This window comes from Daktulosphaira vitifoliae, unplaced genomic scaffold, assembly GCF_025091365.1.
Source record: "Daktulosphaira vitifoliae isolate Bord-2020 unplaced genomic scaffold, ASM2509136v1 Scaffold_4, whole genome shotgun sequence".
NCBI lineage: Eukaryota > Metazoa > Arthropoda > Insecta > Hemiptera > Phylloxeridae > Daktulosphaira > Daktulosphaira vitifoliae.
The window spans coordinates 27,878,466-27,894,661 of NW_026099575.1; positions in this window are offsets into that span (position 1 = coordinate 27,878,466).

Genomic DNA, 16,196 nt, shown 5'->3' on the forward strand with positions numbered 1-16,196 from the left:
CTTCAAAATATAAACCAAATTTATTCAGTTTTAACATTCCAAAACCATTTAATAATTGTTGACATTTTCAAGTCTAAACAAGTTAATACACTTTTTATTGATACTAAGTTAAAAGAAATTTATCATTTATTGTAAAAATTACGGTTGGCCCAAATGAAAACGTTGTAAAAAGTTTGAGGTGTATTATTTTTATTCGGTAAATTAATTTTAGAAATACTACGTTTTGTATTTAACTTTTAAATTTGTTACATTAAAAAACATGAATAATTTAGCTTTATGATTAATATTGTTGTATTGAACTTGAAGTTAACACGTTATAACAACAATTTAAGTAGTTTAAAAATTATATCTCAAAAAATTAAATAATACCTAACTTAATTTTACTGTTTAACACATTATTGTCCAGTTAAGAACAATTTTATGTTCAATTATTTTTCTATGATTATTATTATTTATATAACAGTTCTGTTATATGTAATATATTTTATATTGTCGCTATTAAATTTGATTTTTTTACATTAACATATGTCTGTAAAAATTTAAATTCAAACACATTATTATTGTAGTTTTTTTAAAATACTTGCATGACTTCATAAAGACTCAAATAAATACAATTGATATTAATATTAATATTATTTAGGTCCCTGACAAAAAAACTATGAAAATATATTATAAATTAAGAATAACCAAACCACTTATCAATAATTTAATGTACTTTTAAATAATACATTACATTAAATTTTTATGTTATTGGGAAACTAAAAAAATTTTAATGAAGTCATTATTTCATTAGTTTTATTTACATGAGAAATATACTAAAATTATATGGATGAAACAAAATGAAGTTTTTAAAATAAAGGAAAAGCAATAAATTAGTTGCATTTCTGATTAATAATAGATAAGATTCGTAAAGATTATTTTGAAGTAATAACAATATAAACACAAATAAATCATATATTCGTTTCTGAAATAATACAAGAAACTCTTTTTTTTAAATTATTTTTTTTACTTATTCGAGAAATATGTAATTAATTACATTTTTTATACAATTAAATTTGCCTGACTTGTATATAGTACAAATATCCACTACAAGAAATTAGAGTCATCACAATAACTATACAAGTTTTTACTATACAAGCAATTGTAAAATTTATGTTATTTTTTATAATGATATAGTTAGAAAGATTTATAAACATATAAAAGATCATCAGACTTTAATGAACCAGTACATGTTTGGACGGATCAAAAAAATATTGATAATCGTTTTTTGGTTTCTGTTAGACATTTTTGTTTTAATTTATCAGCTATGAAGTATTTTTCATGTTCTTACATTATACTTTATAAGGTGTCAACTTAACTTTTTCAAAAGGCAACATATACAATTAATTATCTTATTTAATATATAATTATTTAATTCAGAAAAAGACAAGTCGATAGTAATTTTTGGCACAGTGTTTAGAAGTTATTAACATTTTTATATCTAGGTGGAGTAGTGAAGCAGACACGTGTCTAGCAATAAAAATAACGGCGGTCATATTTTACGTCTTGTCATTACTTTAAATTATTAATAATTTTTGAAATACTAGTTCGAAAGTTACGTATCTAAAAGAAACCCTCAAACAATTATCATTATTATTTTTATTTCATCAAAATATCCAATGGTTCGTTAAATTTTAAAGATGTATATTGCTTTTAAAAGGAATATTTCCATAGTGTTCATATATATTTAAATTTGATTTAAAACGGTATAAACTATAACTTCATGTCTAAGTTTTACATATTTCCTAGTGGTACTAATGTATTGGTTGGTTAAACATTTATGTTTTAATCGTTTCTCATGTTAAAACTCAACTGAGTATTCATGTTGATACTAAATAACAAGATGACAGAATCTTTTGGTATTTCCTATTAGAGAAATTTGAATTAAAAGTGAATTTTCGATTTCAGGATTTTACAAAAATTCCCATGAATAAATATGTATTTATTTAACAGTGTATGGTAATTTAAATAAATAATGTGTACCATAAAAATCATGTAATTCGACAGATTAAAATTTAACCTCAAAATGTCCGAGAATCAAATTTAAGGCGTGTTTGTCTTGCGCGTACACTTGTTGTGACTCGAAGCGAGTTAAGATCAGTGGAGATTATCGCGTGTCAACCAGTTAAGTATTGTGTAATGGCGTTCTCGGACGAAACTATAAGACGTGCCTTTGTGCGCGTTGGTCATTTACCTAATAAATTACAAACGATTCACTAGCATATATTAATCATTAGCATATGTGTAATACACGTACACGCGTTGGGTTCGTACGTGGAATATTATAACGATTGTGTACCGGCGCAGGTTCGTAGGTTACGCATCCGAGCGGTACAAGGCAACATAATGTATGTGTCTCACGGTGTCTCCAGAGGAATTTCTAGTTAAAAAATTAAATACAAAATAATGTTGTTACTGTATTTTCTCCATTTTTTTTCAACGTTGTCCTCGTAAATTTTCTACTCGCGGATTATGTGGTGCGACCACCATAAATCGCAGAGCGTCGCCTATGTAAATGTACACGTATATATAAAATTAAAGGAATAAAAAATAAATCCGGCGCATAGCATGGTGTAGAGGAAAACATAAAATTGAAAACTGGTCGCTCGATAAAGCATCTCGTCTGTATTTGTATGCGCGAGGGCATTATTCATTTTGTAATTATTTACAGATATATACCGGTTTCCACGGGGTGCCAACAGGGTGCTCATGTTATCATTATTATCGTGTATGTGATGTGCAGTATACGTCTAAGAAAGACGTTAGAAATGACGTAGAATACCTACCGATAATGGATATAAAATTTTTTGTCAGCTTTGTACGAAGAATAATGTAATGTCATTGTAGTAATGCGTTTGGCTTATTCATGTGGGGGTCTCAGACTTGAAAACAATTATTATTTTCTGCTTTTCGTGTGCGGTAGTGCGCCCGTAAATCTTTTTTAATGGCCACCGAGGTATTTTACATAGCCATTATAACGTCCCGTGAAATATAAAAATAATAATAATATGCGATAGCTGCACGTAAGAGGTACACCCATAAATGCCGACAGAGTCTTAGAGATGGTCGCTGCTTATTGGTTAAACGATTCAATATGTATTACATACGTATTAGCACCTAATACCAAATATAGTTATAGAAATAAACGATCATAGCCTTGTCGTAGCGGCTTTCGTCTTAAACGAAATAAGCTCTTGATTATTTTGTTTAGTTAAGTAAATAATTGCATCGTACCCGAATGAATATATTCGTGTTTTGTACGTTTACAAATTTTTACTTCTTTGACAAACACTATAGTATTGATACTATTGTCTTGTTAATAGCTAAGTAAGCTTGCGAAAATATTGAAATAGAAATCATACTAAGTATATACATTTTAGTACATAAATAAACTCGCATCAAATGGAGGCGACTTAAAAATATAAAATTTTTAATAAACATTAAAGATATATAATGTTGGGCCACGTGTTTTTCAAACTGATTATACATTAGTTTAATAATCTAATTTTAGCGACGTCAAAAGATCTTAAAAAATATTACAGTCGAACAAATACAGAGTAATGGTATGAAAAATAAATCAAGATTTGAGTTTATATGGCTTCTTAAAATTATTACCCTAAAACATATATTTAAGTCAATCGATATAAAATCTCTGAATATTTTCTAAAATCTGGTATGTCAAAAATATGGGGTTTCAGTATAATTGACAATAATATTAACATCTATTTAACTCGTATGGAAAATTTATAATCACCATAACAGCGTTTATAAATTAACCACAGAAATATACTAATAAATTAAATATCAAATATAATTACATCAATAATACATATAGAATCAAATTTTAAAAGAAAAAACTAATATCTTTTTCCAACAATAATAGATTAATATAACACAATAAATACAATAATGTAATACAATGAAACAGTTAAAAATTACCAAAAATATAATTACCCATGTATTATATATATATATATAATTGTTTATGTATTGCACGCTTGTTACAACTGTGTAACATTGGGGAAGTGTTTAAAAGCTGATAATTCAGGGGCGAATCTCATAAGTTGGATAATCTCTTTGATTTTTAACTTCTAAGTTGAAAAAAAAAGTTTATCTCGACGACTTATCTTGTATGTGCAAATGATAGTCGTAGTTAAAATACATGTCATTTTTGTGTTGAAATTTTCGATTTTATACACACACACACACACACACATATATATATATATATTAGGGTGGTCCTCTGTTATAGATATAGGAAAAAAATTAAATTTTTTGTTTGCAGGACCCTCTAAATTTTTTTATTATTATGAATAAATATTTTTGGTGAAGTTAAGTCGCAATTGCTCAACCTCCTTCCGTGCCGCAAAAGGTTGAAAATTGGACAAATGGGATGTTTTTATCATTTCTTGTTTGTATTTCGAAAACAAGAAATTACACAACAAAATGTTCAGACATCAATTTGTGTAGATCTAAACTTTTACTATAAAATACGTATTTACATATTTCCTCGTAAGCTCGTTATTTAGCGTATAAAATTAAAAATATAGAATCATTTAATTATTCAACAAAATCGATTTTTTTAAATTGTTTTTTCGTATCTTACATATTATCGATTTTACTACAAAAAGTGTCTTACAAAATACATTTACAATAAAATTTTAAGTAAAAAAGATATCTTGTAAAATTTTAAGTTGATTCTTTGTTTTTTTTGCGAATTTCGTTTCATAAATTGGCAGTAATTACAAGAAATATAAATAAAATTGAATTTTTTTTAATCGATTTATTGATTAAGTTTAGTTAAATATTTTTGTAACAAATATACTACTATTTAAATTACATGTAATAAGAATTGTTTTTGATTTTCGTTTTTAGTGTGTTTATCATTGTACTCTTCCATGAGTTTAACACCTCTCTCAGCACTATCGTTGACTATTTTTAGTCCGTCGTTTGATTTCCGAATAAATATGATGGGTCTTTTTCCCAATTAACTGGATCTATATTTAAAAATGTTGTCTTTATTCCATATCTTCTAAATAAATTTAAGGATAGTTTAGTAAACAGTGACGTTGGCAAATTTGTTGCTAAAAAACCAGCTACGTTCTCAATTTTGAGATTAAGTTTTTTTGAATTGAATTCTCCTTCTTGCATTTTATGTTTCGAGGTCAATTCATTGAGCTTGGCTACAATATCTTTTTTTACTTCTATTAGAAGTTGTGTATTAAGCACAGAAAAAGTTATGCATTCGTCATTTAAATACCACAAATGATTTGAAAATGTTGAGATGAAAATTTGCAATTTCATTATCGTTATTTCTGTATGTAAACAAAGTACATATTAAGTTTATATCATTTAAAGGAGCTTCACTTGTATTTGTAGATGTAAACTAAGATTTTATATATACTTTAATTATAAATGTACAAATTCTTTGGAGACCTTGCTCTTTTGTTTTTGTCAATTTGAATTCTAATCGAAATAAAAATATCTTTAAACAATAGATTCCTTTGCTCATTCATCTAGCTTGATAGAAGCACCAGGTTGACTTATATTTAATCCACCAGGTAGAGTTCTATCAAGCATAAGGATCACTAGCTCAATAAACTCTTTATAGTCTTCTCTTGACTGTGTTATTGTAACCGTTTTTAAACAAAATAATAATAATTCATCACGAATTGGAGATAAAATTTGTTTCATGTAACTACTTGAACTCTACAATCTAATATTGTTTTTGTTTATTTTTTTCCATATATTTTTAAATCGTTTAAAAATTGTAATGTCAGGTCTGATAAAACATGTAGTTTGGCTCCATTAATTGCAGACTGTAGCATCAATTCAAAAATATGATGACGACATGGAAAGTACAATATTTCTCTGCTTAATCTCTGTTCCGATAAAGTACAAGCTCCATGAAGTCTTCCTGTATTAGAAACCATTGTATCAAATACAAATCCTTGTATTTTATTAGTAAACCTCCACTTTTCTAAAGTATCAAATATTACCGATGACACTCCTACTACTATACCAGCTGGAATTTTAGGCACACCAAGAAGTTGCTCAACATTAGGAGCTGAAACAATTATAGGAAGGCGATCAATTTTTTCTTGGGCAGTCTATTCAGGGAGTAATTTTCCGTCTCAATGCACATTAACAAAATCTACATGTAAGTCTAAAAAATCTGACTCCACTTTTTTTGCACAATTCTCACGAAACTTCATCGTGCTTGTCTTATTGACGTTCGATTTATAATATAATTAGCTGGATTCAATTCAATACTCTCAACAAAAGCTATAAGTAAGTTCACCGCGTCCCGATCACTGACCTTAAACAAATGTATAACAAAAAAATTATGCTATCTAAAAATTATTTTACATTGTATATCAAATGATCATATCATCAAAATATATATTTTTAACAAAAATCGTGAACCGGTTCAGTATTTTATTGTTGTGTACAATTGGGACTTATCGTGACTAAATAAAACAGTTAAAACGTAGCTGCTAAGACATTAGTGTGTTACATTATTTAGTTTAGTTCTCATATTCATTACAGTTTACAGATTATATTGTTCCGTAAATAAAATAAAAACTCCGTTTGAAAAATAATTATAGTTACTCATTTATTATTGTACTACAAATTAGAATGGGCAATATTTTTATAGTAATGCTTTTTTTAAATCGATTTTACTATGATTTTTTTTTGTGTCTGTTACCACTTTTTTTCAGCTCTCACTGGACCGATTTCTTTAAACGATACGACAAAAGATCACAACTCGTATCTAGTCGAAGACATTATTCTCAAAAATTGAAAAAATTTTCTTCGTTTCTCGTAAATGGGGAACCTCCAAAAAAATTACAATATTTAAACATCGGTAATTTTGGACATTTTTTCAATTTTTTTACCTAAAACTGTCATAATTTTTGGAGAATAAATAAATAGAAACAATTTTTTTTTAAATCTGACCCTTCACCCGCCGATAGAGGGGATTCAAAATAACAACTTTTTTACAAAAGATTAATTTTTTCTAATTAACTTTTGAGAGCGTTTCGGAAACTCTGACACTATTATATATACCTTAAGTTAAAGCTAATATAATATACTTTATTATGGAAAAAAAAAAATTTCGGATGTCATTTTGTTTTCATAGTATTCCTGTCTTATCTCCTGCAATTACTAAAAAGATGTCAATAACTTCAAAAATATGAGAATCAATTTTGAAATCGAAAATATATACGGTTTATGGTCCAAGAGATGGTATTAGAACATTTATTTTTCATGAAAGCAACTTATCAATAACCGTTATAATAAAAGATTAGCTATAATATTTTTAATTTATTAAGAATAAATAAGCTTATCTTAAAAATTATGGATGAATTTGAATTTGAATTTTATTTAACTCAGAAAAACTTTCATTATTGAATTTTTTTATTTAAGACAAAAGAAGCAATACAGCTCTGTAAATGTCATAAGTGTAACATTTAAAAATTTAAAAATAATAAATAATCAATAACTGCAATTAATATTATTCAAGTTAATTTATTTCTACAGAAATATGAATACAAGTCAATGAAATTGTTTTATTCTTAAAAATATTGATGAGCATTTATTTATAATTTATATCACACAAATTAAATTTAAAGAAATCATTTTGACTAGTTAAAATGACAATCACTTCGTTTAGTATCAATAGATTTTTTCAAATAAAATGAGAATATATTTTTTAAACTTATAACTAATTATTTTAATTTTTTAATTTTATTTGAATTACTACAATTATTCATTCATGGCTTATCAGGAAATCAATCCCAAGACTCATTACTGAGAAAATGTATGTTCCTATTTCAAAAGACAATTTTTTGTCTTTATTATTAGAATTATTGTTAAGCATACATTTATAATTTATATCACACAGATTAATATTAAAGATATCTTTTTGACTAGTTCAAATGACATTCACTAATTGTTTTTGTATCAATAGATTTATTAAAATAAATTGAAAATATTTTTTTTTAACTTATAATTAATTATTTCAATTATATTCCTTTGTTTTTTTATTTTTTTTGAATGATTATAATTTCTTTCCTAATATTTTTCACATTCAGAAAATCTCAAGTAAAATTTATCATCGAGAAAAGACATGTATTCTATTGACTCGTTAATTTTTTCTTCATTTTTAAAGTTTTGATTGAACAGAAAGTATTTTAATCCAAAATCGAAATAAAAAACATAAATACCATGGTCAATTATATATTTAAAATCTTCCTGTTTGGGTTTAATTAATGCCACATCTTTAATTTCCCTACCATCAATTCCACATAATGAATTAATAAAATTATAGATAATAGATTCTACACCAGGTTCAACAACGTGTTTTTCTTTAAATTTCTGAAGAGTTTCGTCAAATTCTACGGCATTAATTATTCTATAAAACTTATTTTTAATCGTATATCTAGCACAATTTACTATTTTAGTGTAATCATCAATCCATTTATTGAATTTCACAAGATTTTCAAGCACTTCTTTTTCCTTAAAGTTAAAAAACTTCAAGCCGTTTATCATATGGATTATCAATTTTTTCAACATAATTATACTTGTCCATAATTTGTTTAGGCCTTTTAATTTTTTATCATAATTACTTAAACTCATATAGTAATCTGCTGCATTTCTAAACTTCTTATAAAGTTGTTCCATAAGACAGACATAAATTGAATTTAATAGTACACCACCATATTTGTAACACGTATCAGGATCATGCGTACCTAGAAACGCTATCCAGATATTNCCACTTATAACACGTAGCTGGATTTTGCCAGCCTAGAAACGCTACCCAGATATTACTCTTATCTGACTCTCCTTGATAATTTTCATAATAAAAATTCAGTTTTAATGATTTCCATCCATTACTATTTATGACTGTCATTATATCCTCGTCCGTTAACTTGTCGTTACAACATGAATCAGATATTAAGTATATTGTTATAAATATTGAGAAAATTACAAATAAATTCATTATTCTTAATTTACAAAAATTAAAATTCGATAAATGAGTAAAACTTTTCAAAGTATTAAATGAATTTTATATAGAATTAATCGTTTTTATATATTGTAGCTAGCAGTACATAATTATTATTAGATTTAATAATAAATTATACACCCTTTTTTTGAATAAATATTATACTTAATATAATTTTGATTGTTAATAAAGGGAAATACTTATATTAGAACTACTTAAATAGTTGTTAAATACAGGTGAATAAATTTTATATTTCTTACAACAATAAATGATGCACTTGTTTTTTGCAAAACATTTTTCCTAACTGTATTCAAAAAGATGCTATTTTTGTGTTAAAATTCTGGGTTTTGTATTCTATTTTATTTTAAAATATTTTACATGGTGAATTCACTGGCTTTAATGAGTATTATAATATTTAATTGTCGTAAAATAAAGTTCATAGGACATAAAAAGTTAAACTTATTTAATTTTTTTTGCTTTTGCAAGGTTCCTACCACTGTAGTCTCCCCTTTAGAGAAGAAATATCTTATTCATGTTAATATTATTTTATTATGTGGTTTTTTTTGTGGCTACGATTTATTTTCCCAATCCTCACTTGACCTACATTTTTAAACGATACGTCAAATTATTACAATTTGTATTTTGTTGAAGATATAACCCTTAAAAATTGAAAAAAAATCTCTTATTCAAATAAAAAATAGTTTAAACCGTTTTCTCCGTATAAACAATTAAATTTTTTCATTTCTAATATTTTTAAAGTATTTGTTGTTGAATTAGATTTGGTATGATAAAGAGTATTCAACTACCAAAGTAAATAATTTTACTTTGTAATTTATTAAATTTTTAACTCTATTTGTGTATGGTACTACCAGTATAATAAATCATAAATCTAAAAAAAATGATTTTTAGTTTCACCTGAATTTAACGATGGATTTATACAATTATAATCAAATTTTATACAAAAATGTTGATTTATTAAACACAATTTAGATAAACTTGCAAGTTTAGAATTTATATTATTAAATCGGAAATTTTATGTGGAATAAAATATTCTATTTTTAGCTTCGATGAGAAGCTGAGAAGGTATTGGTTTTACTAAGTTTTTTTTTTGTCTGTTACCACTTTTTTTCAGTTCTCACTGGACAGATTTATTTTAACGATACGTCAAAAGATCACAAATCGTATCTAGTCGAAGACATTATTCTCAAAAATTGAAAAATTTTCTTCGTTCACCGTATATGGGGAAATCTCCAAAAAAAATTAAAAATCGCTAATTTTTCAACATTTTTTCAATTTTTTTTATTTAAAACTATCATAATCTTTTAAAAAATAATCAAATCAATATAGTTTTTTTATAGATGCATAATGTCTTTACCTTTCTTTTGATATATTTTTTTTGTAAATTTTACACTAAACCTGCTCACAGCAAAAAGATTTAAAATGATCAGTTTTTCACAAAAAATTTTTTTTTGTCTGTTACCACTTTTTCTCTTTTTTTCTTATTTTTAACAATAATCGTGAACCGGTTCATTGTTTTATTGTTGTGTAAAATCGGGACTTATCGTGACTAAATAAAACAGTTGAAACGTAGCTGCTAAGACATTAGTGTGTTACATTATTTAGTTTAGTTCTCATATTCATTACAGTTGACAGGTTATATTGTTCCGTAAATAAAATAAAAACTTCGTTTGAAAAATAATTATAATTACTCATTTATTATTGTACTACAAATTTGAATGGGCAATATTTTTATAGTAATGCTTTTTTTTAATCGATTTTACTATGATTTTTTTTTGTGTCTGTTACCACTTTTTTTCAGATCTCACTGGACCGATTTCTTTAAACGATACGACAAAAGATCACAAACCGTATCTAGTCGAAGACATTATTCTCAAAAATTGATAAAATTTCCTTCGTTCACCGTAAATGGGGAAACCTCCAAAAAAATTACAAATTTAAACATCGGTAATTTTGGACATTTTTTCAATTTTTTTACTAGAATCTGCCGTAACTTTTTTAAAAATGAACATATCAATATAATTTTTTTTTATTTATGTTTGATGTCTTTACCTATCATTTGGTATATTTTTTTTTGTAAATTTGATCCTTTATCTGCCGACAGGGGGGGATTTAAAATGACAAATTTTTCACAAAAAATTAACTTTTTCAACTTAACTTTTGAAAATGTTCCGGAAGGTCTGACACTTTTATATATATATTTATATACATCTTTCATTCGGCATCCTTTTTTTTAAATCGGACTATTTCCCTTTATACATGGGGGGTTCAAATCTAAAAAACCCAGCACAGGGGGTCGCGGCACAATGGTGTCGTGGTATAGTTGGATCAAGTATAATGATATCTGACAGTGATTAAAATCACTATCAAAAAAAACGCTTCGATGCAAATCTTTAGATAGTGTTAAATTTTAAAAAAATTGGTGTTTTATTCCAAAAGCTACATGGTGTGTTGGTTCCTTAATAATATCTCGATTAAGATAAAGTGTGTCGAACGAAAAAGGGTTTATTAAAAAATATTATTTCTCAGAAAAAAATTGTGTGGATCCATACACTTTTCTATAGTTATAGCATTATAAAGTTAAAAATATAAAAAATAAAATCGAGAATTTTCACACGAAAATAGCATTTGGTAGCGATTTTCGCCATGAAGACAAGTCCAGAGGTCAAATTTTTTTTTTTAAATTAAAGTATATTACATTAACATTAATTTAAGATATATATAAAAGTGTCAGACTTTCCGGAACATTTTCAAAAGTTAAGTTGAAAAAGTTAATTTTTTGTGAAAAAATTGTCATTTTAAATCCCCCCCGTCGGCAGATAAAGGATCAAATGTACAAAAAAAATATATCAAATGATAAGTAAAAACATCAAACATCTATAAAAAAAAATTATATTGATATGTTCATTTTTGAAAAAGTTACGGCACATTTTAGTAAAAAAAATGTCGAAAATTAGCGATTTTTAAATTTGTAATTTTTTTGGAGGTTTTCCCCATTTAAGGGAACGGAGGAATTTTTTTCAATTTTTAAGGGTAATGTCTTCGACTAGATACGATTTGTGATCTTTTGACGTATTGTTGAAAGAAATCCGTTCGGTGAGAGCTGAGAAAAAGTGGTAACAGACAAAAAAAAAAAAAAAAAAACACATCATAGTAAAATTAATACCTTCTCAGCTTCGCATCGAAGCTAAAAGGCATATAGAAAGTTGAACTTTTTCTACTTAACTTTTGAAAGTGTTTCGGAAACTCTGACACTATTATATATACCTTAAATTAAAGCTAATGTAATTTACTTTATTATGGAAAAAAAAAAATTTCGCACGTTATTTTGTTTTCATAATATTCGTGTTTTATCTCCTGCAATAACTAAAAAGATGTTAATAACTTCAAAAATATGAGAATCAATTTTGAAATCGAAAATATATACGGTTTAGAGTCAAAGAGATGGTATTAGAAAATTTATTTTTCATGTAAAGCCACTTATCAATAACCATTATATTTAAATAAATAAAAAAAGATTAGCTATAATAATTTATTATGAATAAATAAGTTTATCTTAAAAGTTATGGATGAATTTGAATTTGAATTTTATTAGACTCAGAAAATCCTTCATTATTGAATTATTTTATTTAAGACAAAACAAGTAATACAGCTCTGTAAATGTCATAAGTGTAACATTTAAAAATATAAAAAATAATAAATAATCAAAAACTGCAATTAATATTATTCAAGTTAATTTATTTCTACAGTAATATGAATACAAATCAATGAAATTGTATTATTCTTAAAAATATTGATGAGCATTTATTTATAATTTATATCACACAAATTAAAATTAAAGAAATCATTTTGACTACTTTAAATGACAATAACTAATTCGTTAAGTATCAATAGATTTATTCAAATAAAATGAAAATATATTTTTTAAACTTATAACTAATTATTTTAGTGTTTTTCCTTTTTTTAATTTTTTTTTAATTACTACTATTCATTCAATGTTTTTCAGGAAATCAATCCTAAGACTTATTACTGAGAAAATGTATGTTCCTATTTCAAAAGACAATTTTTTCTTCATCCTTGAAGATTTGATTGAATTGAGTGTATCTTAATCCAAAATCGAAATAAAAAGCATAAATACCACGCTCAATTATTAAATTAAAACCTTTCTGATTGGGATCAATTAATTCCTCATCGTTAATATTAAAATCAATAACTCTACATAAGGAATTAATAAAACTATAAATAATATATTCTGGTTGGTTTTCAACAACGGATTCTACAACGGGTTCAACAACGTGTTTTTTTTTAAATTTCTGAAGAGTTTCGTCAAATTCTACGGCATTAATTATGTCACCAAACATAATATAAATTATATATTCATCGCAATTTTCTATTTTAAAGTTATCAATCCATTTATTGAATTTTACAAGATTTTCAAGCACTTCTTTTTCCTTAAAGTTAAAAAACTTCAAGCCGTTTATCATATGGATTATCAATTTTTTCAACATAATTATACTTGTCCATAATTTGTTTAGGCCTTTTAATTGATCATCATACTCATTTAATCTCATATAGTGATTTGCTGCATTTCTATACTTCTTATAAAGTTGTTCCATAAGACAGACATAAATTGAATTTAATAGTATACCACCATATTTGTAAGACGTATCAGGATCTTGCGTGCCTAGAAAATCTACCTCGATCTTACTTTTAACTAAATCTCCTTGATAATTTTCAAAATAACCATTCAGTTTTAATGATTTCCATCCATTACTATTTATGACTGTCATTATATCCTCGTCCGTTAACTTGTCGTTACAACGTGAATCAGATATTAAGTATAGTGTAATAAATATTGAGAAAATTACAAATAAATTCATTATTCTTAATTTACAGAAATTAAAATTCGATAAATGAGTAAAACTTTTCAAAGAATTAAATGAATTTTATATAGAATTAATCGTATTTATATATTGTAGCTAGCAGTACATAATTATTAGATCTAATATTAAATCGTACTCACATATTTTAACCAGATGTTAATTTAATATATTTTTGCTTGTTAATNTGTAATTATTATTAGATCTAATAATAAATTTTACGGAATAATTTTAAATAAATATGATACTTGATATAATTTTGCTTGTCAATAAAGAGATATACTTATTTTAGAACTACTAAAATTACTGTTAAATATAGTTGAATAAATTTGATATTTCTTACTGCAATAAATTATGCACTTGTTTTTCGCAAGACATTATTCCCAACCATATTCAAAAATATGCTATTTTTGTGTTAAAATTCTGGGTTTTGAACTTTATTTTATTTTAAAATATTTACAAGGGGAATACACTGACTTTCATGAATATTATAATATTTAATTTTCGTAAAATAAAGTTCATAAAACATAAAAAGTTAAACTTATTTAAATTTGTTTTGCTTTTTTAAAGTCGATTAAGTAACATTTAAAATTGAATTAGCTTAAATTGCCAATTTTATAACTCGATGAAGGCGAAGGACAGTTGCCGAATCGGTGTTTCTCATGCTGAGGGGGTATGAGGTTCGAAGTTGTCTGACGCCATTAACATTTTGCATTTATTTTAGTTAGAAAAAAATTTTGAAATCATTTGATTTTTACCTCGTTTAAAATCAATAACTTCAATAAATATCAAGGTTCCAACCACTGTAGTCTTCCCTTGTGAGAAGAAATTTCTTATTCATGTTAATATTATTTTATTATGTGGTTTTTTTTGTGACTACGATTTATTTTCCCAATCCTCACTTGACCTACATTTTTAAACGATACGTCAAATTATTACAATTTGTATTTAGTTGAAGATATTACCTTTAAAAATTATTCAAATAAAAAATAGCTTAAACCGTTTTCTCCATATAAACAATTAAAATCTTTCATTTCTAATATTTTTAAAGTATTTGATGTTGAATTAGATTTGATATGATAAAGAGTATTCAACTACCAAAGTAAATAATTTTACTTTGTAATTTATTAAATTTTCAACTCTATTTGTGTATGTTACTACCAGTATAATAAATCATAAATCTAAAAAAAATGATTTTTAGTTTTACCTGAATTTAACGATGGATTTATACAATTATAATCAAATTTTATACAAAAATGTTGAATTATTAAACACAATTTAGCTAAACTTGCAAGTTTAGAATTTATATTATTAAATAGAAAATTTTATGTGGAATAAAATATTCTATTTTTAGCTTCGATGCGAAGCTGAGAAGGAATTGGTTTTAATATGTGTTTTTTTTTTGTGTCTGTTACCACTTTTTTTCAGTTCTCACTGGACAGATTTCTTTTAACGATACGTCAAAAGATCACAAATCGTATCTAGTCGAAGATATTACCCTCAAAAATTGAAAAATTTCCTTCGTTTACCGTAAATGGGGGAAATCTCCAAAAAAATTAAAAATCGCTAATTTTTCAACATTTTTTCAATTTTTTTTATTTAAAACTATCATAATTTTTTCAAAAATAATCAAATCAATATAATTTTTTTTATAGATGCATAATGTCTTTACCTTTCTTTTGATATATTTTTTTTGTAAATTTTACACTAAACCTGCTCACAGCAAGAAGATTTAAAATGACCAGTTTTTCACAAAAAATTTACTTTTTCAACTTAAATTTTGAAAGTGTTCCAGAAAATCAGACACTTTTATCTATATCTTAAATTAAAGCTAATGTTACTAATGTTGCTAATATACTTTATCATTGAAAAAAAATTCGGACTTTAGATTGTCTTCACTATGAAAATGGCTACTGAATGATATTTTTGTATGAAAGTTCTCGATTTCATATTTTTAATTTTTAAGTTTATAATCCTATAACTTTTTGAAAAATATATGGATCAATACACATTTTTCATGAGAAGTAGTATTTATACACATCTTTCATTCGGCATCCTTTTTTTTTTAAATCGGACTATTTTCAAATCTAAAAAAGGCATATAGAAAGTTGAACTTTTCCAACTTAACTTTTGAAAGTGTTCTGGAAAGTCTGACAATTTTATATATATCTTAAAGCTAATGTAATATGCTTTATTATGGAAAAAAAAAATTCAGACTTTATTTTGTCTTTACGGTGAAAATAGTTACC